Raw genomic sequence first — 25,099 nt, 5'->3', positions numbered from 1 at the left:
TTGAAGAAATACAACACAGTGTATATTTCATATTTATATTTACTTACAGTTGTTAACGGTGGGTCCAATAACTTCAGTCACAAAACCCTATATACAGTTAAAACATATTTAGTCTTTACCACAAGCCGAACAACTATCGCTGAACAAAGACCAAACTAATTGGCAGGCATGCGACTTATGGCAGACATCCATTACATTTGCAATAACGTTGCATACCATTGCCATTAAAATTTTCAACTTTTGCTGTTCATAAAGATATGTCCAACTTTTGTTAGAGTTACATAGAGTAACCATTAGTATATACAGTTGGAAATTAAAGAATAAGACCGCGTAAACGATAATATAAGCGAGTAGAGATCAGAGAATAAGTTAAAGTTAGTTTTAGTATCTACGAATGGAGGTTATAGAACGAAACATATTCTGACGAATGATATAAATACGTTTTCACAGAATATACATTGGACAGCAATGCAAGGTGTCTTGAAGACATCTTGATTAATGAATTTGTGTTTACCAGGAAAACATTAACATAAATTTTAAATTTCATACGACGCAAGATCTGAACTCTAAACCGTAGTGTTATCAGATGACAACACTGCGCAGGTAATTATTTGCTTCCGTTTTTACTGTCGTCGTTGCTGGAATCATCTTGCTGAAACATAACCATGGTTGACATAAACATCATGCACGGTGAGAAGGTCAAATGTGATTTCTCTTTGTGATGTGAGATCCTAATTGCATATGGACTACATCTAAAAGAATAGATGGAGAATTCGACATCTTGAATGGTGTTACCCAAGGCTATTAAACGGCACCTCAGGCTTCACATCCCAAGACAGGGATAAGATAATTCTATATGGATTATTCAATCATGCTTCTAAACTGAAATTCGTGTACGCATCTTGGCAGAGGATGTTCCTATTTTGGTATGATGCTTGCGGAAGCTGACTCGACAATAACGGTTCCTGATTCTGGATGATGTTCTGGAGTTAGGAAAGGGATGGTAGAACGTGAAATAAAGATATGGATATGTTTAACGATTTCAATCCAACCTTATGTTATAAATAGTTGCAACTTCATATCTCAGTATGAGCTATTTGCATATTAATTGTATTCTTTAAGCATGTATAAAAGTTTTCATCTCAAAATGGTTCCAGAGATCATGGGTGCAACTTTCGCCCGATCTGCGTTAATGTGGTTTCCTCCAAAGCATGACATTCGATTTGAACAGTTTTTCCCAAAATGACTCAAAATAATATCAATATATAAAGAACTTAACAAGAACTGTATTTGCTTGCATCAATTTACATTCTCATATAACAATCGCTCCAGTGTGGAGGTTCTCTATGAAGGGTTTGGAATGTATGTGAGAAGATGTCGTTAATTCAGTAGAACTGAAAAATATGATCCTATTGGGTTGTGGACATTACTGTTAGAATGTTGTTTTAGGTACAAAGCCAGTCAAATTAAAATGCATCAGATTTGTATCAAATATTTAACAGCCTTGTATTAAATATTCATCAGTTTTTGTATGAATCTGAGAGAAAAAACTAAATCAGATTTATTATGTTTCTTAATACATGCACTGTTTGAACGATCGATATTTGAAGGGATGTTAAGCTTATTAGCAATGACGAAAAGCTCTGCAATTTTTAAGTTGTTGACGAGTTTCGTGTTTATATTTGCCTTCTGTGTGTCTTTTAAGGCATGAGAACCACACTATTAGGCATGTACCTTTATTTATTTATATGTTTACGTTACCACTAGAAAATTTGATTCCACAACAGTTGTCCCACTCTACTGCATCACATTCTATCTCAACAATCTGATTTGTCATTTGTATTTCTTAATGAAAGTAAGGAGTTGTACTGCAATAATCGGAGAAGGATGTGAACTAATATACACGTATGCTGCAAATTAAATATTAAAGTCAAGCATTACTTATCGGTTGTCCAAAAATTTCTCTCGTCCTTGTTTGTATTTTAGTCAAATAGCACACTGAATAATCCACACCATATGTGTCTTCTTTAATCAATACCACACCAACCCTTACATCACTTACACAAACAGACATTATCAATAATTGAAATCTGTAGCTGTAAAAACAGGTGCACTCCTAAGTATAACCTTTAATTTAACAAAAGCATCCTGACATTTATCAGACCATAGAAACAATATTTCCTTACTCAATTAATTTGAAAAGAGATTAGACAATTATAGTTACATTTTAAAAAAATTTCCCATAATATCCAGTCATGCACAAAAACTGAATATTTTATTCTTTATTTATAGGCACTGAGATTTCAGAGATACCTTCTACGTTTCGTGTGTCTGTGTTCCACACTATATCCCACAGTGGTTTTATTTTTAAAGATTCTCAATGGAATTTCATCTGAAAAATTGTTCATATATCATGTGTAATATCAGTCTGGCTTGAACTGGTAACAGTGTAACAGGCTATATCTGTTCTGTCGGAAATGTAATCTAACTTAAATGAATATTGCGTGGTTAGGTCGATCATATGTGGAGAGTCTATCTAGATAGAAATGGTAACAGTGTAACATGCTATATTTTGGCCGGAAAAGTAATCGGATTTGTCACTGATGCTAAAATATTTGGTTGCAAGTATGGTACACCAGACAGAAAAATAGCACATGAGAGCCAAACGGGAATCCTATGTTAAAAAGCATTAAGAATTTTAGAGAAAACCAGACAATTAAGCATTAGGCCGCCATTTTATAGGACTTGGGGGACAACGGGAACTTAACATTAGGTTATTTTTTATGGGATTCTTGGAACAAGGATAAATTAACTTTAAGCTTCCATTTTTCCATGTTAAAAATGCCCATATGTATGGCATGATGGTCGATTCCAGAGACAAAGAATTTGAACATTAGGTAAATGTTTGCATGACATTTGAGTGACAAGCTGTATGAAGTTTAAGACGGGGTGTTTCCGAACTTTTGTCTGCCTTAACCTTTATACCAAATATAATGTAGCTCCTTATACTTTTATTTTCTGTGAGTCTTAAATCAAGTTTTTTCATACATTGTTTTTGGTAATACGTTAAGGAAAGCACTTTTGTTAAATGCATTACTTCAGATAAAAAGTTGGTCAGAGTACATTTTACAGGAACTATTGTACAAGGATTAAAACTGCTTTAGGCGCGGTTTGTTCTTTGCAACATCTGACCGCCTAAGATTTCCGATCATATTGCAAAGTTATGTGCAAACCATGTACAGTGTCTAACTTAGGTAATTGAATTGGTCTATATGTTATAATTTTCAATCATTATGTTTTTCTTTCCCGATTAAAATGAGAACTTACTCTCATCTATGTAGATAACATCTCGACGTCTTTAGTCATAACGATAAAGCTGCTTTTTTCAAGGATTGATGGTTTTTGGAGATATAGGCGTCAATTTCACGCAAATATTGAAACAAAAAAGAGAGATAGCACTGGGAGACCCATGCATAATGTTATGGTCGTGGTTTTGACATATTAACTCTCTTTAGCAAAATAGACTGAAGTAAAAGGATTAGACATAGTCACTACATGACTAACATCGCTGAAGTTTACTATTTTTGTGCGACTTTCATCTTGTCCTACTGATTGTGCCCTGAATAATTTAATGCGCAGTGTTGATTCATCTTCAAGGTTGAAGATTTAAGTGAAATTAGAACTAAGTTTACCAAACTAATGGTCGAGTTTTCAAATTGATGTGAATACTGTCAACAAACACATATGTCATGAAAAACAGCAAAGAAATCCGAGGCTATTTAGATCAAGCCAAACATTAAGCATAATCATTTCTATATTCATAATACCCAATAAGTTTCAGGAATATCTAAGACAAATATGTCGCTTTTTATAAGAAGCAAATGTCAGGTGACCTCATTAAATGATCTATAAACACGATCATCGTCAGCCAGTTTGAATACTTTTACAATATTGAACTACGTGCCAAATAATGAGATATAATACCATTTTAAGACTTGTAAGAATAGACTTCGTCGCTAATTTGTCCGTTGGCTAGAATTATTTCGCTTTATAAGAGAACTCGATCAAGTATGGATGCCATCTTCTAGGATACAATGACTTCAAAATAGTTTTGTAGGGCTGGTATACCGAATAATACCGTTGCAATCTTTGCTGAAAAGCAATGAAATAGAGAGGTATGTTTTTTTTAGACTAATGCTAAATAAATGAATGTAATTTTAACATTAGATTATAGGAGATTTGAATAAAAGGAAATAATCGTGTTATTTGATCAACGTGCTTTTTAACTTCTACTTATACGACAAAATAGGTATTTTAATATGTACTAAAACAAAAATTGTTTGTTCTATGCTTTATCATTATTTTGATACTGGTGGGTACTTCCTAGAAGTAGAAACAGCTGGTTATATTCTTATAAATCTGTTCAGTTAAGACGTTCGAACTTATTCCCAGAGGAGTTGTACTTTTTAAGTTAGACTGTAAAACGTTTTGGAACTCAAATTATGATTTTACTTTTATTTCATTTAAAAGACTGTTGTGTGACCTATTTTGGATCGCGTTCAGATGAAAGTAGTCATCATGATACTTGCATGTTAAATAGAACCCTAGTGGAGGATGAAATGATTTTTGATTGAAACAGATACATGAGATGGCATATTTTAATATAGCCTCATTTGTACTCATTAATAATGTTTTTATTATTCATTACTGGTTGCAACTGTATGTGTCTAGGCCAGATTTGCTCAGTGCAAATGCATTGCTTCTTAAGATAAATTCGTCCATTACAAAAGAAAAATGAATCCAGGTATAATAACTGGATTATTTCCTAACGTTTGGATATAATCCCCAATGAACTCTATTGAATGCATATCCAGTAGTGCCTTTGCTATTTAACGCTCTGTTGAATGCATATCCAGTAGTGCCTTTGCTAGTTAACGCTCTGTTGAATGCATATCCAGTAGTGCCTTTGCTATTTAACGCTCCGTTGAATGCATATCCAGTAGTGCCTTTGCTGTTTAACGCTCTGTTTGGATGATTTTTTGCTTTATATCACACAATGATAATGAACATGAAACCTAGGCGAGTCGTAATTGTTCGATAACTTGGACAACGGGCTATGATAAAATAACATATTAAATTGTTTCAGATTTTGAACTCATTCCTATTGCAAATGGTTTTGGTACTTATCTTAATTCGCGCCTGTCTACACAAAAGGGCAGATTTGTTTTGGTCGGCACAGAATACAGCGTGAGGGTAGAATTATGTGTGTCGGCTAAGGACTATATGTAAAGGCACGTTGTATTTTGTCAGCAGAGAAGACAATAAAGAGACGGAATTGTCTGTTTTGGCACGGAACAAACTATGGGGCAAACATTGTTAAAAACATATCTAAATTATATCATGTTCACTGATCATGCAAGACTTAGAACATTTAACAACACGCAGCAAATGTTACAATCAAATTATTACACGATGCTCACTCTTTGCTGAAGGAAATTAAATGCATATGGCAGAGGGAGAAGAAAGAAGACAATTTCCAGTAACTAAAGACACGGTTTTGAAATTATCTACCGTAACATTATATATTTTGTCGATGCTTTAAATTTAGAAATTTAGGTAAACAGATTTTACAATTCATTTGTATGTAATTTAGCTGTTGGCAATATATGTCACCCACAGTAATACGTCTATACCGGGACGTTGTAAATGTCCATTTATTTTGGTATGTCTGAGCTCGATTTCTTCAAACATGCTGAAAAACAAAATAGGCCAGTTACCAACACTCTATCATCAATTATATATAAATACTTCTTAATAATAAAGTTTGCACTTCAGCAGAAACTATCTGAGACTATGTTTCTTGTGCAAATATCAATAATCAAAAATGTGTTAAGAATGCCATAGGTAATAATGATCCAGGCATACATGTGTAAACAGGCAGCTTGTACGAGACCTTTATAATCGGTCATTTAGAAATCAACACGTTTGACTAGAACTAATTACACTGTAAATGGCCAAAGTATTATATTGGGTGAAACGACGGTATTATTTCAGCATAAAATTCCATTTATCAATTCAAATTCAGTTTTCTCATTTTTTTTACAACTATTATATTTTTGGTGAGTCAGAAATTTTGATACAAATACAAACCGTTACATGGGATATTGGACTAATACAAATACATTGACTTAATTTCCCTATTGTGGACAGCCACGCCTCTGTGTTTACCAATGACAGGAGCCTTAAATTCCTCGTCAGTATGATTCACTTCTTATGAGCAGCAGAGGGGGCGAACCAACCTCATTTTATAAGCGTTACTTTGGTAAACTAACCATTATTACAAAAACGAAAAAATGCGCTGATAACATGAAACCGAGGCCTCTAACATTCCGAGAGTGAGTCTCTCTACGGAGTTAGTTTTTCTGTTATTTTTGTCGAGTCATCGTTTTCGAAAAAACATATACGTTTGTTTTATTACGATGACGCCGTTTCAGGTCGCGCCCCCTTTAATTCTATCAATTAAGAAAAGTTATATCAAATAATGGCAAACCTAGGAGAAGCTTACACAACTAGATTGACTCGGGAGCGAGAGGAAATAATGAAAAAGGATATACCATAAAAAAAAAGCTGTTAAAGAAAAGTTACAAGCGCTACAAGAATCCCAAGTTGAATTTGCAGAAGGTACAGAACATTTATTTATACCTGTTACAACAGTTACTGAAGGTCTTCTTCCATCAGTCAAACAAACTGCTGAACAAACTGGAAAAAATGAGAGCGAGAACTAAACAAACAAAAAAGATTTTACGAGCACTTCCAAGTGAATACCTGCAGTTCAACCGGAAGGTAAAGAAATACTTGAAGGTAATGGCAAAATTCGTACTGAAGACGCCGGCGTGAAAAAAGAACTTGCGCTTAAACCTAAACCAATAAAAGAAAATATTGAATTGATTAAAAAATGTGAGGAAGGTTTTGTCGATGATATTAGAAACGTTAAAAGTGAAATATTACTTGAAACAAATATGAATTACTATATTTAATATTTTAAAACCCGCTTATGAAGATGTAAATAATGATAATCTTATTAAATGGAAACAAAACACAAGCCAGAAATGATGATTTGGAATACAGAAGTCTTGGTGAAAAACTACGAAGATTTTATAGAAAGACACTGAAAAAAATAGAACAACAGCATCGACTACAACCCCTCCAACAGGAACCTTCATATCAACTTCCTCCACCACAGCAACAGATAGAACAACAACAATCTTCTTCACCGCAGCAAATGTTGATGTCGGAACTTAAAAAAAGCAAAAGTAGAAAGATCACCATTAAGACTCTTTGAGAAAAAGGCGGAAACAACTGAGGAAGAAGGAGCGACCGGAAGTGATTTTACAGGAAGTGGTCTTGTTACTTGTCCTAACAATATCCTCAATGGCGTGCAACGGTTAGAAGTTGTTATAGGAGGAACGCGGGCTGGTAATAATTCCCCGGAAATAATCAATGAATCGGCTGATATCTGTCGGCGATTATTTCATGGCGGTATCATGGATATTAATGTCTATCGGGAACTTATTGATGAACTAGTTGATGGAAATTACAGCGATTAAACGAAAAACTAACAAATACGATGATTATACACAAATCCCATCATGGGTCTAGAATGGTCAGAGCAGTAAATTCACGATTACCTGTTTATAGTGCGCATTACGGAGATGGACTTGATGATGTTGTTCTGGGTTTAGTTACAAGAATAGCTCCCAAAGTAACCCCGATCGCAAAACAATTATCCGTGAAAACCATGGATGTCATTCGTGAAAAGGCTCCTTGTGCAATCAGTGGTGCTGCTGGTAGCGCGTTCAGGGCAATCAAGGACAGAATAGCACGACTAATACGACGACGAAAACCGTTTCAACAAGAAAAAAATACCAAGAACCGTGGAAACGCCCGCGAATGTCAGTAAAATAAATAGAAAAATATATAACTGCACATTTGATAGCAGGGAGTGGTCTTCGTGTTAGACGATAACAAGTATAATAAAAATGTTCAAGCGCATATCCGACCCAGCATTTGATTTGGATGCCCCAATCCGCAAAGACGAATCTATGCGTGATTGTCAGTATTATTCTTATCATGCGCGCACACCCAACGTACGAGGAAGAATTGAGCTACAAGTTCAAGATACAGGCAGATATTTCTTACCCGCTGAAGCATTTATTGAAGTTGAAGGTAGACTCACAAAAGAAGATAATGCAGGATAAGGAATTGGCCATCGAATTGATTTTGTAAACAACGGCATAATGGCGTTATTTAACTGAGCTACATGTTCGATTGACGGAAAGGATATTGAATCGTGTTTTGAAAATGTCAATGTTGTCACGACGATACTTGTTCTTGCAAGATACTCGACGACTATACAAGATCGGGTGGTCCATCCATGATGTTTGCAAAAGAGACAAATGATCATCCAGAGCACAGAAACATGATAATGAATGCAGCAGCTTGAACCGAAATTGGATCAATGAATGAAGATTATAATCTCGGTTTTGCCACACACCAAAGAATGTTAAACGACAACAAAGAGTTGTCATGTGTGATTCCATTATCTCATATTTTTGGATTCTTCGTGTATGTCATACAAGTTATATTTGGCGCCAAGCACACAATAGTACTTGTTAAAAAATCTAACTAGAACGATGCGACATGAAGAATAGTGATAACTTTCTTTTATGAACACAGGTGGTAAATTAATGATATCATGGCTCACAATGACCACAGATAGTACCGCCATTAACGCTACTCGGTTGTTCACGTGGCAAATAGCATCACAAGAGGGAGTGTCAGCACCACGACATATATTTGTTGCGCTTCAGGCAAACCTCAGAGTAGACCGATAAAAAGGAAATCCGATAGTATTTGACCTATTAGATGTTTCTGAAGTTGCTTTGAGGATAAACAGACATAAAGAAATACTACTGAAGTTTTAGCACAATCATGTTGCGCGTGTATATCATCGATTAATGTCGTATATCGGGCGTGTTCAAAACATCGATAATGGATTACAAATATCACAACGCGATTTTACTACGCTGTATCCGATCTATTACTTCTCGATAGAACATCTTGATTTATTTAGGCAATCAGTCGTTGATATAAATTCCCGAGCACCAGCAGGAGCAGATGATCCACCGGTTATTCCTGCAGGCGCCAGAGCAATCATGGATATACTAAGCGACAAGGCGATGTTACTAGAAGATGATGGTGGCCGACTGAATTCGTTGAAGGGCCAGTGAAAAATATGTAACGATTTGAAAACACGAGTATTTTATAAAATGTCCTACCATCACGTTAGCGTCAGTCTGACTCCTGGTCATATTAAGAAATTATAGTCAGCATCAGCAACAAAATACGGAACAACAATGACGCTAAAGCACAATCAAATCATAGGCGGTGAAAATAATCTGTCGTTGACAGAACGTCAACTTAAACATCTCAATGATGCTACACAATCTACAACCGGAGTACGACTTAAACTCTCAACTGGTGCTATCAATAACATGGTTAAGAACGGAGGAATATTTACACTTCTCGTAGCAATATCAGCGTTGATAGCCGTAGCCGCACCAGCTGTTGGAAAGGCGGCTGCATTAGGTGCTGTTGGAACTGCCGCTGGAATGACATTAAAAAAGCAACGGGAAACGGCTTAAGACCTCCGGGAACTTATCTAGGAAAAGGTCTGATACATCCGGGAACTTATCTAGGACGATCCGTTCAAGTAAAAGTTCTTAGACTTTCAGGAATTTATATATGTTAAACCCACAGTGGGGTTTTACACTGATGTCAAATTATGATTTACTTGATGCGGCTAAACAACTGAAGATAAAAAAACTTCAGAGGTGTTTTTTATGCGAGTTTATTACGAAAACATCCAAACAGCTCTGAAACTGGTATTATTAACCTCGATAATAGCACTGGACCCGGAGCTCAATAGGTATCATACTCGATTGACCTTTGTGGGATTATTTATTTTGACTCGTACGGGTTAGCTCCACCGCAGGAACTTATGAAATATGCTACACCCTGCAAATATCAGTTTGGTATTCGACGTTATCAACACAAAAATTAACCGATCCGCCAATATGCGGCCGCGAAGCAATTGCTGTGTTCGGGTCTGTATCAAAACTATAAATACCACCTCACAAAGTTGTGCACAATTATACAAGTAAAGAGTTTGAAAAATCATTGATTTAGATCCCCATTTGGAAAAAAGAAGAAAAGAATAATATTAGATATTTACGGAAGATTCCGCGGTGCGAGTAAAAGAACTGACATAGAATTATCAAAATACGTGACAAAAGATGATCTCATGAACCTGGCTGGGCTTGACCGAGATGAAGTTGTTGTTTTACAGGACAGATACGGTGTTTTAAAAACCTGCAACATCAAATGGAATGATATAGTTCGACGAGTACTCGGTGCGGTCACGGATACCATCCCTGTGTTTATTGACACCGGTAGAATCATAGACTCAAGTATATTTTTTTTACAAACATCAGAGATGAAATTACAAGAAGCGCAGCTAATCGTTTGAGGAATACCGGTGACACAATGACAGGTGAACTCAGCATGAGAGGAAATAAAATAGTAGTGCGCGGTAACCCAACATCTGACGCAGACGCGGAAACAAATACTTATGTGGACGTTAACTACAGCACCGTATATAATAACTTATCCACGTTACGGGACGAGTATGACGTTCATAAGAGTATGTTCACGAATCTTCGTCTAGCAGACTCAAGAGGGCGTGTTTCTGAGGACGTCAAAACACATAAATCTTGATTAAGGATGCCACAATCTACCTATGTGAACTTCTAGGGTGCCACCGCATCTTAGCAAGTCCAGAAGGATACTACAGTAAACCTTAATTAAGGACGGCACAACACATATTATTTACACTATTTACAGTAAGGACGGCACAATCTCCCATGAAACCTCTAGATTGTCAAATAACAGTCTAGTAGGTTCAAGAAGATATATTTACAGTAAGGTATTTGCACTATTTACATTAAGGACAGCACAATAAAAGTATAGGATGCTACAGACAGATACGGGGTCATTTTCTATGCTCAACCGATTTTGCACACCCTCCGCCCCAAAATCAACCCCTAGAGATCGCAAAAATACCCGTCACATGTTGACATGGCGGGAAGATGTATTTACCTGTAGTACATAAGCTGACTGATACTTGGAAATTCAAACATAGCTCACGCGATAGGCCTGTCTTATTTGTTGTTTATGTTCTTATTTTTTCTTAATTATAATTAAAAAAAAATAATGTAGATGAACCAAAAACAGAAAGGATTCAGTACAAATTATATACTGTCTGTGGAAAAAAATATTATTTATCAAAACTAATCAATTCACCTGCCCGTGTTGACAGTCCTTGATAAATATATACGGGAAGTAATCGGAGATAACTGTTAGGGCTTGAAATAGAACTCATACAAGATAGACCGTAGTTATTTTACTTTCATGTTAACCGTTACCACAGTAAAATATTTCTTACAGGTATTCTGAAATCATGGACATAGAAAAAATAAAGATACTGACTAAGCGAGGAAAGAATGATAATTTAAATTTGAGTCTATTTCAGACAGCATGTACATTTATGATACATTCAAAAATGTAATAGTCCAATTGAGTTGGTACAATGTGTATACAACTATATGGTAATGAATCTAGGAGGCGGTCAATCAGTACAGGAAAAAACAATAACTCTATCAACCGCGTTACATATCCACGGTAGAGTTATATCTCTTCACTACCTGTATCTAAATATAACAAAATTAGATCCGCTGTTTATACGTCTGAGAAAACTATGATATGTATATTTTATTTGCGACTTTTCGTACTCGGTCCGGCTGAATACCGAAATACTTACCGGCAGCGGACATTGACTGAAATATAATTATTTCAACCGTTTCAATATTAAAAGATTTAATCGCTCTCTTTCCAATCGTCTTAAACCGGCCAGTACCCCCGTGCAGAATTCTCGCTCTGTGTGATAGCCTGTACATTTTCAAGAGAATTAATAAGTTTCTGTCCGTTAATATGATCGATCACAAGGACATTTTTGATCTCCCCGTGAATAAACATCGAATATAAATATATGATTGTGATAATACCTTTTCTTCCCAACAGTAAATCTAAGATAACCATTAATATCAACAGTGCAAACTGGTCTTTTCCATTGGCAGTATCTTACTACACCATCATAAGATGCTTCATAAATTATTTTTATTCTAGTCATACTTAATATTATTCGTCTAAAGTATAACTTATCTTCAAATCATTCTATATAGTCTTCAGGGGATCTTATAACCTTATCATGACAGGGTTGTTATTTTTTATTATAATATCGTTTTAACTCTATATTTTTACCACCACAACACGCACACAGCTGTGTTTTCCTTCTACCTCCAGCACCACACCGTAAACACAATTGTGGACCAAGACTCCCTCTCCTTATACTTTGCAAATGTTGACCGCAGAATTCCTACTCGTGGGATTTGTTGCAAGGTGTTGAATACCCTACCATCAACCACTTCCACTGATTTCTTATTTGAACCATCTTATATATAATATTTTTCATTTAAATACGTGTCTGAAATATAATATGGAAGAGTTTGAGAGATTATCTACAATCCAGACTTGGAACACTTCAAGATTCGGTCTTGACAGAATAACACCTGACTTACGGAGGCGAGGTCTGACTGATCTGACGATTAGTCTGATTAATATTATCAGAGATGCTAAAAAAGAATTTCGTGATGATGGGGGATCTCGCACAAGGTCGACATTCAAACGTATACGCAGTGACAAATTCATCGACAATGTCATTGATGGTACAATGAATGATAACCGGGCGAAAAAGATTATCGATTATATCAACGATCAGAAATATTTTTTCAGAATAAAGTTTATTGTGCTAGCAGAAACAGCTTCCACTGTGTGGATTATCCGTAACAAACGTGACCCTGTCCTTGCTAATGGAAAAACCGCTGTGTGAAGTAAAAATTCCAAACCAGGATTACTGACTGTTATTGACAGACCATATTACGAACACGCGCATTCTATAACAGCGATTGTTTATTGAATTTATCAGCTAAATGATAAATCCAAGATTAATGACCATGCACCAATGAGATTTTCAAAGTTGAATTGTGTAGCCGAGTGAGTAATGGAACATTTTACAAATGCGATGCGTGGAAATGGGTTAACAAATATACGACCTGAGCGAATAAACAAACGCGCTGAATCGGTCATGGATACCGTTGCTACAATACATTATGTCACAAAGTTAGAGAAAACACTAAAATTCCCAATAATCGTAGCAACGATAATAGGAGAGATTTTACACGATTTGAAACATTATAAAAAAGGGGGGCTTCAATAAATATCGTTGATCACAATGCTCACGCGTGGACCAGAGCAGTCACAATATTTCCACGAGATCGAACTGTAAGATTTTACTTAGACTCTGGAAGAAACATGTTTAAATGTATTCCCCAAATAAGTAAAAACAATCATGTGTCAGTATTGTTATCTACAAGTTCAGATGATGCGAAATATGATAAATATGTACGACCTAATGGTGAAATAGATCGTAAAGAATCTCTTCATGAAGAAATGAAAAACCTTGCGCAGAAAATTTCAACACAGAATACTAAGCAATTACTAAATAAATGTTTTACAATTCCATCTATTCCAGGTCACTTTGCAAGAGAGAACAATTCGTGGAAGCCAACACGATTTGAATTTCTCGAAGACGTGCAGCTTAGTTGCTGTGAATACGGACACGGCGGATTGTGGAATACCGAATATGACCACAATGACCTTATATCGGTTAAAATGGTCGCGTGTTATCTGGGAAGTTTTGTTTGATTGGGCGAGTGGTCTGGATATTTTACAAGATTTGGACACCCCACACATGAGATGACCAGAGTGGCGATTAATGGACCGTTACCTAATTTTGACCTGCCAGGGTTTTTTCGTATTTTATCATTCAAAATAGTTAAAGATCTTCATCCGATCTGTTATGTTTGGTTTGGTAGACACTTTTCAGAAAAACGCTGGGCACCAATAGTTTCATTACGATATATGACTGATTGTAAAATATTAATATCGTTGATTGCAACTGAGGCAATTACATTATCGGAAGCAGACCGAAGTGTGGTTATCATCAGCTGATGGTGATAAAACCGCAAAGGTTCTCGGTAGAAGAATAATTAGCAAATTTATTCAGGGTGGGGTATATAATTATAAACGACATTATGCACGATTAATTCTAGATGATGCCGAATATAATTTTATAATCGCTGATGCAACAACGAAAAATATATTTGTAAGTCGACAAAACGCTAACTTATCTGACGGAACACGATTAGGTACAATTGTTCGTTATACTGATGATGAGTCACCTCAGTTTACTCATTTAAAATCCTCGATGCTTGCTTATGTGTCTATAAATATATTATCGATGATAAATAGATTCCCTGACACTGCAGTCTGAGTTGCAACAGATTCATTTTATATACATAATTGGTAACTCATTTTACATACACTGATGCATCATGGGGTTCGTGGAGAATAAAACAAGAAATGTGATATAATTATGCTGAATCCGCGGATGTTACGATTAAAGATATTTATCGCAGCAATCAGACATCAGAATTATCGTCTGCGCCGTCCGTGTATGATACAGTATTCAGACACAAGACTGTTTATCTAAACGGGCCGGGGGGGGGGGGCTGATAAGACAGCTTGGGTGATCGAATTATTTCGACAGGATTCAGATGATATGATTGTGCTAACATCTACACACAGACTCGCAAGTGAAATGAAACAACCAGGATTGCAATCATGTACTTATCACAACTTTTATTTATACAAGGGTGACACATGGACTCCTGACCAACTGAGAGCGAAATGTATTCCAAAATTTATTATTTGGGATGAAGTGTGCACAGTATCTAAAGGCATATTAAAAAGGTTTCTCGATTGGCTGTTATTGAAAAATACAGCTGTGATAATGTGCGGCGATCACGATCAAGCACCACCGTTTGTTGGACCATATCCACATGATTGGCTAAAGAATTTGTAGATTATTACGAGGAGATAACTGATGATCACATATCTCTTGATGCAGAATTAAGGGAGCTAAAAAAATAATCAAACTACAACCGAATAAAATTCAGTGTGCAATAATGCGTAAAATAATTTCAGAAACCTCAATGAACGAATTTCGACAAGTGTGGAGACCAGCTGATTTGATGGATACACTTCAACGGAGGTTATCTGAAATTACAAAGAAACATTCTCAGCGTTACGTGTACCATTGTGTTATAGACCAGCTGATACTCATTATTTAACGCAGCTATCACATTTGGTAATCTTGCAACCCATTCGCGAGATCTAGTATCTTGAATGATTTCCTTCGTGTGTTGATGTCAAAATAACCTTTCAGTAAGTATTCGATTAAATCGCTCAACAATTGCCTGATTACCGTGAATTGCAGTATGTCCTCGTCGTATTTTGACATGATGTTGCTTCATCAGCGATGATTCTGCGCCCTGAAAGTCTTTGCCAGGATCAACCAGTAACAGCTGTGGCCATTTTAGGAGTCCTCATTGATAAATTCGTTTAAACGCAGAAGCTACTTCAGCAGCTGTCTTTGTTGATAACGGCTCTGCTTCTTTATATATACTTGCAGAATCAAGGACTGTTAACGCGTATTTGTCTGTTACTCGACGTCTAGTATCATGTGGTAAAAATAAAATATCAGCCTGATGAACTTCATTAGAAACGCTGACATTAAATTGCGCGTATTGTATTGTTTAATGCGGTGGTATATATTATTTGCCATATTGCCTGTCGGGCTAACCTTATTTCAGCAGTAGAACGTTCGACACCTCCCGCCAAAGCGTGTTTGCAAATCGCTGCTCTACCCCTCCAGTATCCTCTTGGGGAATAATAAATAGACTCCATTATTATAATAATCGGTTGATCAATTACCGTTTCCCAATACAAGCTTACCCTTCATTGCAGATTTCACCGACCAATTAGCTAATGATTCTTTGAAAGTTTTATTTTTTATGGAATTTAACGCGTGAATTAATTTTGCATCTGCGATATGCCGCTGCTGAAATTCTTTGCTTTAATATTAATAAACTACATCATGAGCATGACACGCTTTATCAATGTCATTTATTTGATATTCACCTGCTTTTGGTTGATCTTGGTTATCAAGTTTGATATCAAGTCGAGTTCCAGGGCCACAGTAATTATATCCTGGGAGGTGTTTTTCTCCTGGGTACTTAGCCCATGGTGTTCTTGGTAGTTTGGCTAACTGGGCGGCAATATCACCTCCTCTTTGTTTTATATTGTTTGGATTAGAAACAAATTTAAATTTATTTGTACCGCATTGTTCACAGTTACATGTACCTGTAACTGGTGATCTGTTTTTTTGTCGTTGTAATAGTTGTCAGTGTACTTGTGGGAAGCAGCAGAGAGGGCGAATCCCACAAAGTATTTCGCTTAACAGAGCCTTATATCGAGCACATTTTAGATAGAGATATTATTTTTCACAAAATAAACCCTTCAAGTCAGCGGAGAAGACTTATTTTGCCATGTTTTTCTGACTAGAAGTGTTATCTCATGAAAATATCTACCTATACAACTATTTCTGTTATCACAGGTGTCTATCTTGCGAAAACACTCGGTGGCGTCGTCGCCCTCTCTGCTGCTGTGTGAAAGTCCCTGGCAGAGTTTGCTTGTCGTCGCCGTTTCTGCTTCTGCTGTCTAGTTAAAAATTGTATCTAACCCAACTCGATAACGTGTTCGAGGATCATGTAAATTTATTGTTACAAATCCGTGTTGTTTTGCCTCAGCACGACTAAAGAAATTTCTGAATTTATTTATGTCCATGTCGCCGCTGCACCAAGTCTGATGTATATTTCGTAACGTGTGTGTGTCAACGCCGTTGAACAGCGCAAGAATGTTACAGTCATCTCTGATCACTTTCGGAATTTGTGTATATCGTTGAGTTACATAAATCACATCCACGTTTTAATGTCTGCCGCGTGAAAATATCCTGGCAGGGTTTGTTTGTTTGTCCAACGTCACATCGTCGTACACGACTAAATTATTGATGCTCCCGTCAATATCATCGATACCCGGCGACTCATCGATGTCAGTAATAAATTCAATAATATTATCACCGTCATTTATCGACGCTGCATTCTCATTAAAATCTTTTAACACGCTGTAGCATCGCTGATCGTCCACAGATGGAGCAATCAGATACAACTTATCCCACTTCATCCACTTCATTATTAAATTAAGTAACAACTGCGTCTTACCCGACCCAGATGGTCCTATAATAATCATTCGGACAGAATTTGGTAGCACTGAGTTATGTTTGATTGGCTCTCATCATTTTGTAGCAGAAAAGTCAGTGATCTCCATTAGATATATCATAAAATAATATGGATTTATATTGTGTGAAATGTAGAACACGTACCCCAACTGCAGATTTAACAACCACTGCAACAAAAAATAATCGATCTGCGCTTACAGGCAAGTGTGAACGATGCGGTACAAAAAAGTTTAAATTTATTATAAAAAAAGGAGGTGATATCGCAGCCAAGTTAACAGCGCTGCCAGGAGCTCCGTGGGCTAAATACCCAGGAGAAAATCATGTTCCAGGATATAATTACTGTGGTCCTGGAACCCGACTTGATATCAGACTTAATGACCAGAATCAGCCCAATCCAGGTGAGTATCCGATCAATGCTGTTGATAAGGCGTGTCATGCTTATGATGTAGCTTATCGAAGTAAGGATTTGCAACAGAGCCATCTCGCGGATGTGAAATTAATTCATGCGTTAAATGCCATCACTGATAAATCTTTCAAAGAAAAGTAAGCTAGCTGGTTAATAAAATCTGTAATGAAAGGTAAATTAGCGCTAGGTGCTGGTATATAATGGAGTCGATTTATTATTCCCCAAGCGGATATTGGAGAGGTAGCGCAGCAATTAGTAAACTAGCTGAAGCAGCAAAAGTTACGAGAGTTACTGCTAAAAATTGGTTATCCCGACAGGCAATATGGCAAATTTATCTGCGGCGTCCTAAACAAATTCACCTTGAGCATTTCAATGTTAGTGTGCCAAAAGAGGTTCATCAGGCTGATATATTATTTCTGCCACACGATACCATTCGTCGCCGAACATACAAGTACGCATTAACTGTAGTTGATGTTGCAAGTTGATACAAAGATGCTGAGCCTTTAACGACTAAAACAGCATCTGAGGTTGCTTCTGCGTTTGACCGAATTTATCAACGAGGTGGTGGACCACAGAGTGGTCTGCGATGGCCAAATTTATTACAAGTTGATCCTGGCAAAGAATTTCAGGGTGCAATATCATCGTTGATGAAGCAACATATCATCACCATCAGACGAGGGCATACTGAAATTCATCGTGATCAGGCAATTGTTGAGCGATTCAATCGAACACTTGCTGAGCGGTTATTTGGATATCAATACGCGAATGAATTCATTCAGGATACCAGATCGCGCGAATGGGTTGCAAGATTACCAAGCGTGATAGCTACGCTAAATAATGAAATTACTCGAACAACCAACATGAAACCTGCCATCGCGATCACAAAAAAAAACATATACCCGTACGACGCGATTCTTCAGCACAACCAATACTGGGTAATGTCACTGTAAGATATTTATATGAACCAGGTGAACTTGAAGGTGGTAAACGAAGAGCTACTGATCCTATTTGGAGTGTTACCACACACAAGATATCCACCGTGACAAGATCGTCAGGCAGACCAACAATCTACATGTTGGATTCAACTGCTCCTTAACGTGGATTCACACGTGAGCAATTACAAGTCATTCCCGATGACACACAATTACCACCCCGATCACTTAACTAGCACTAGCGCCTCTACGTCGATTACACTCAAGACAGGTCAACATGATATTATCGCGTGTATGACCGCGACTGTTATCTTTTCTATCTACGGTGAATTGTCTTGGATTATTACTCGAATACTGCCATAGCATTAAACAATTACAGCTCGCGCAGTGATTATTCTGCTGTTGTTTCAGCTCAACAACGAAGTCATCGTCGAGGTCGAAATCGCGATTATTTCTTTTGTCACTGTTTGTAACCGGCGAGTTTTTTTTCTTATTATGTCGCTGTTGTTTTCATTATTAATTTTATCAGCTATTGAATCTTCCAAGACAGTTCTTCGCAGCTGAGATATTCTTCTGACTCTGGACACAGCCAAGTAGACCAGGTTTGACCATTCGATTCGATCATCAACAATCTAGACAGTTGTATCACTGATAGTTAGTCCTTGAGATGAATGAATTGTCATTGCGTATCCTAGCGTCCACGGGGATTTGTTCATTTTTAGTGAATCTTTGACAGCATTAATATCAACTAACACAATATCATTCAATACTAAATTCTGTTTCCTTGACTCTGTCCCAGGAATATCAACATCTATATTCTGTAACCGCGTATCAGCTGGTCTATAACATAAAGGCACTGGCAGCATTGGAAACTTTTCTTGTTGTAATTGAAATAGCTGTTGTTGAAGTGTGTCTCTGACTATCTTTCTACTTGCCACTATCAAATCGTTTGGTTTCCACGCGCTCCAAAAGTCGCTCATTGAAGTTTCAGGAATCATCTCGGGCATAATTTCGCATTGAATTTTATTCGGTTGTAATCTGATTAATGTTTTAAATTCCTTCAAGGTTGCATCAAGTGCTCTATGATCATCAGACACTTCTTCATAATAATCAACAAAATCCTTTAACCACGAATGCGGGGATACGCCGACAAACTGAGGTGGTTGACCGTGATCGCCGCACATTATCACTGTAGTATTCGCTGTTAGCAGCCAATCAAGAAACGTTTTTAACGTTTCCAACGGCACCGTACATATCTCATCCCAAATTATTTTCTCGGGAATATATTTTGTTCCCATTCGGTTTGACGTCCATACACCGCCGCTGTATTTGAAAAAGCTGTGATAAGTACAAGAATTGACTCCTCGTTGTTTCATCTCCATGGCAAGCCTGTGTGTAGGTGTTAGCACAATCATATCTGAATTTCGAAATAATTCAATCGCTCGAGTTGTCTTACCAGAACCACCCGCTCCGTTTAAATAAACAGTTTTGTGTCTGGTGATTGGATCATACAGATGGTGCGTTCGACATTTCTGATAATTCTGATTTCCAATAATTATCCTTAATTGCAACATCAGCGGGTTCACAATATTCATGTAACATCACCGCTTTTATTCTCCACGAACTCCATGATTCATCGCAAAAGTCTTCGACGCTCTTTGTAAGACGAGCCAGTGATTCTAAATATCTTTTACTGATATAAAATGAATATGTTGCAACTCTAACGGCGGTGTCAGGAAATCGATTTATCATTGATAGCAAATTTATAGAAACATAAGCCAGCATCGAAGATCTTAGATGTGTTTATTGAGGCGATTCTCCGTCGATATAACTTACAATTGTGCCCAACAATTTCCCGTCGGACAAGAGCGCGTCCTCCCGATTACAAAATATATTTCTCGCAATGGCATCAGCAATTATAAAATCCAATTCAGCATCATCGATAATCAGTCGCGAGTGATGTAGTTTATGATCATATGTACCACCTTGAGTAAATTTACCGATTATTCTTCGTCCGAGATCTTTTGCTATTTTTTCACTATTGCTAAGTTTGATCTTGAGAACTTTAGGAGCCTCGCCGATAATGACATCCATGGGAGTATTTGGACTCTTTCGTGCATACTCGCTAATAACTTCATCGAGACTGATACTCTCCGGTGTTGATAACCAAACTGAGGTCTGCGGTCGATATGATATGATTGCTTCACTGACAGTCAACAATACCAGTATTCGGCTGTCAAGCATATATCGCAATAACACTATTGGTACCCAGCGCTTTTCACTGAAGTGTCTGCCAAACCAAACATAACAGCACGGATGAAGTCTCGCAGCGAATTCAAACGAAGTCACACGAGCAAATCCTGTCAAATCAAAATCAGGTAAAGGACCGTTTATAGCATCTCGTGTCATCGAGTTCGTGGGATGTCCAAATCGCTTAAAGTATTCGCGACACTCGCCCATCCCGAGAAAGCTTCCCGGATAACACGCAATCATATCCACGGAAATCATATCCCGGTAGTCATACCGGGTATTCCACAGCCCGCCATGTCCATACTCGACACAACTTAATTGTATATCCGAGAGAAACTGACTTCGGGTTGGTCTCCATGAATTTCTTTCTCTTGCGGTGTAAGCGGCAACACTCGGAATTGTAAAACAATTAACCAATAACTGCTCAGTGTTTTCTGAATATTTCTCTGCGAGCTTTTTCATTTGTTGTTGCAACGACTCCGTCCGGTATAATTCACCGTTGGGTTTTACAAATTGATCATACTCGGAATCTTCGGAGCTTTTAAACAACCACATCGACACAGGGTCGGTTGTGCTTATCTGTTTGATAGCATCAAATATATTTCCCGAATAATATTTCACAACATGATCCCGCGGAAATATCATAACCGCATTAGTCCAAGCATGAGCGTTATGATCAATGATATTTATTGAAGCCCCGTATCGATTATATTTCGATTTGTATAATACTTCCTTTGTTATCGTTGTTACGGTTATGGGAAATCTTAATGAGCTTTCTAGCTTGGCAACATCGTTTATTGACGCTCCTGTGTGTTTGACCCGCTCAGCCCACGCTGCTATCTTGGACTGTCTTAACGCAGTCAAACCGTTTCCGCGCATCGCATTTTTAAAATGTTCCATTACTCGCTCGGCTACACAATTCAGCGCCAACGACGTTCTCATCGGGGTGAGTTTATCAATTTTTTATTTTTTTATTCGATAGATTCCATAAATGACTGTGGTCACAGGATAAGCTCGAGCGTAATATGGTTTATCAATCCCGGTCAGCATACCTGGTTTGGAATCTTTACTTAACAGAATGGTCTTTCCGCTAGCAAGAACAGGGTCGAGTTTGTCACGGATAATCCATGTATCAGAATCTGCTTGCACAATAAATTTTATTCTGAAAAAATATTTCCGACCACCCTCATCAGCGGTGAGATAATCTATAATTGTTTTTGCTCGTGCATCATTCATTGTAGCATCGATGACTTTGTCAACGACATTGACAGAATCGTCGCGGATAATTTTAAATGACGACCACACGTGAGATGCGCCGTCGTCGCGGAATTCTTTTTTGGCATTCCTGATAATATTAAATAGATCAGTCAGGGATTGTCGTCGTAAGTCCCGGGTTAGTCTGTCAAGATCGAATCTCCCGGCGCCAACTGCAGATAACCTCGAAAACTCCTCCATATTATATTTAAGACAAATATTAAAATAAGAAATATTACACATAACATGAACCGGTGCAAGTGGCTTGGTACAAAATCATCAAATCCTTTTAATAAGTCCTGCAGGAAGGAATTCTGTGGACAACATTTCCTAAGCATCAAACGAGGAAGCACAGGACCTATATCATGCCTGCGATGTGGTATTGGGGTCAGAGTTAAAACGCAGTTGTGTGCAATGTTCGGAGGAAAGCGATACCGTGAACTCAAGCGATATTACAATAAAAAAATAATGGAGATGCGCTGAAATCCGAGAGCGATTATTTAACTAAGTTTTCAGACAAATTATAATTTAGACAAATATATTATTATATAAATGAGCCAAGAATTTGTCTCACATCCTGTCATTAAAAATTACGAAGCATCTCGCGAGAGAAGAGTCAGAAATTGCAGGCTGAAAAGACCAGTTGGCGCTGTTAGTAATGCTGGTTATCTACGATTCAAAATTGGAAAGAAAAAATATCACAATCACAGGCTTGTGTTTGAGGTATTTAACGGAGAGATCAAAGATGGTCTTGTAACTGATCACATTGATGGATAGAAACTTAATAATAATTTATCCAATTTAAGAGCTGTGACGCAAAGCCAAAATTGTAGGGCTGGTAATACTGGGGGAAGAGAGAGTCTAGGGCAGTTGTATCTCTAAACTTAGATACGAATGAAGAAATAATATTTCCATCTATGAACTCAGCTGGTAAGTATTTTGATATTTGCGTACCATCAGTACGAAGAGTCGCAGAAAATATAATCAAATCTACCCTCTCAAAAACATGTGGGCAAAAGATTATTTTTCATTATCACTAAAATCCGAGTATTTTCAAACGGATATAACTCCGTTAGGCATATCTCATGCAATTAGTTCCCTCCCTTTGTGCAATGTCATTACAGGTCAATTTATCGAGCTCGACTTAGCGGTATATTATTTACAGGTAACACAGCGAGCAGACGGTTTTCTGTGCACAAGGAAGTAAATAATTTCCCTTTATTCCTTAACAAAGTCAAGAATGATTTTATCGTAGATAAAGGCGTAATTGTCTATTTATCTTTTTTTTGCAGATGAAATCTATATTTTATTACACTTGTTCGGGGTTATGGTTCATCTGTATTTTCCACACGATCATATTTAAGAAAAAAACAAATAAAACATTTTAAACAAGTCACGCCCATCGCGTGAGCTATTTTTGAACTTCCAAGTATCAGTCGGTTTATATACTATAGCGTCCGAATTATGTACGGGGTTTCGAAACCCAACAAAGTTGCACAACTTTCCCCGTTATCGCCCCTGACGGGGTGGTCTTTTACCACTCCGCGGATTGATTTCGGGGGAGGGAGTGCAACTTTGTTGGGCGTAGAATATAACCCCGTATATGTCTGTGCTGTCCTTAGTTACTACTATATGTTTGTACCGTCCTAGGATAAGTTAGAATTAAGTTATATAGTGTAAAAATACAATACTACTGTAAGCTTGCTAAAATGCGGTGGCAGTTTAGAAGCTTTACAGATGCAAATACTACATGTTGTACTGTCCTACTGTGAGCTTGCTGAAATGTGGTGGCAATTTAGGAGCTTTACAGATGTAAATATTATGTATAATAGTGTAAATACTACATGTTGTGTTGTCCCTATATGAACCTGCTAGCATATCATTTGATAAGCTAGAGGTTCAATACGGGGAATGTGTCGTCGCTCGCAAACACACCCTCTGGGCTCTCTAGACTGTTATTTGTTATTTATTTAGGGGCTCACATGGAGGTCGTGTTTCCGCTCCTGAGTTTGGTAGGATGTCATAAGACACCCTAGAGGCTCAAGGAGATGTGATGTCTGTTTTTTTTCTTTTAATTACGAAAATATCAATAATGTGATTCTGCTATTAAACAATTAGAAGAATAAGGATTTAATATATCACTAAATCCTGAAACAATTCTGTCTTATTTTGAATCATTATATGAAGCTAAATGCGCAGGACGTTATATTATTCCTGCTCAATATCGATTCATAAAAAAATTCAATATAATTTGTATAAATCGCTGGCCACAGTAGAAGAAACACAAATAAATGAATTTGTTTCGCTATCTCGTGCAATTGAAAAGATTAGGTTGGCGCTGGCGGGCGAGTATGAAATGAAAAAGATAATAAATACTCGCGTTAGAAAATTAAAAAATTGTATGTCCACTGACAAAGTCAACGACGAAATCAAGGAAGTAAATACCTCACCTTGATTTTACTTGGAAGTCAAGTACTTGGAAATGAAATCGAAAGTAAAAAAAATATATTACATTTTTTTTACTTCCTTGACAGAGCCAGCGCGACAACAAAGTCCCTGGAAAACAAGGTCCTGGACAACAAAGTCACGGCGACTGCGTCAAGGTGATAGTAGTGTCCTTAGTTGGTCGGGTTCAATGCAGGAGTGTGCATAATTGAGAATTTGATCTCTGTTACATACTATTGCGGTAATATGCTCGCGTCTGAGACTATCTAACTGTTGCTGTGTTAGTAAGAAATCTTCATCTCCGTATTCATCAATAAGCAATTTAACGTTAATTTCTTCTTGTGCAAATGCAGCCCTAACTGCTTGCTCGAGTGCTTG

The 25,099-nt window shown here is 37.2% G+C and overlaps 1 long non-coding RNA gene across 1 annotated transcript in view; it reads right to left on the bottom strand.

The window, feature by feature from the left end:
* Positions 1–25,099, bottom strand: part of LOC149788730 (uncharacterized) — a 118,964-nt gene that overhangs the window by 5,625 nt on the left and 88,240 nt on the right. Inside the window, exon 2 of the long non-coding RNA XR_016424425.1 lies at positions 6,703–6,759. This is a non-coding gene — a long non-coding RNA (uncharacterized LOC149788730). The remainder of the gene's footprint in view (positions 1–6,702; positions 6,760–25,099) is intronic.

Source organism: Sinohyriopsis cumingii, chromosome 11, assembly GCF_028554795.1.
Source record: "Sinohyriopsis cumingii isolate HCF-2022 chromosome 11, ASM2855479v2, whole genome shotgun sequence".
In the NCBI taxonomy this organism is placed as follows: Eukaryota; Metazoa; Mollusca; class Bivalvia; order Unionida; family Unionidae; genus Sinohyriopsis; species Sinohyriopsis cumingii.
This window is presented reverse-complemented; position numbering and strand designations above follow the sequence as displayed.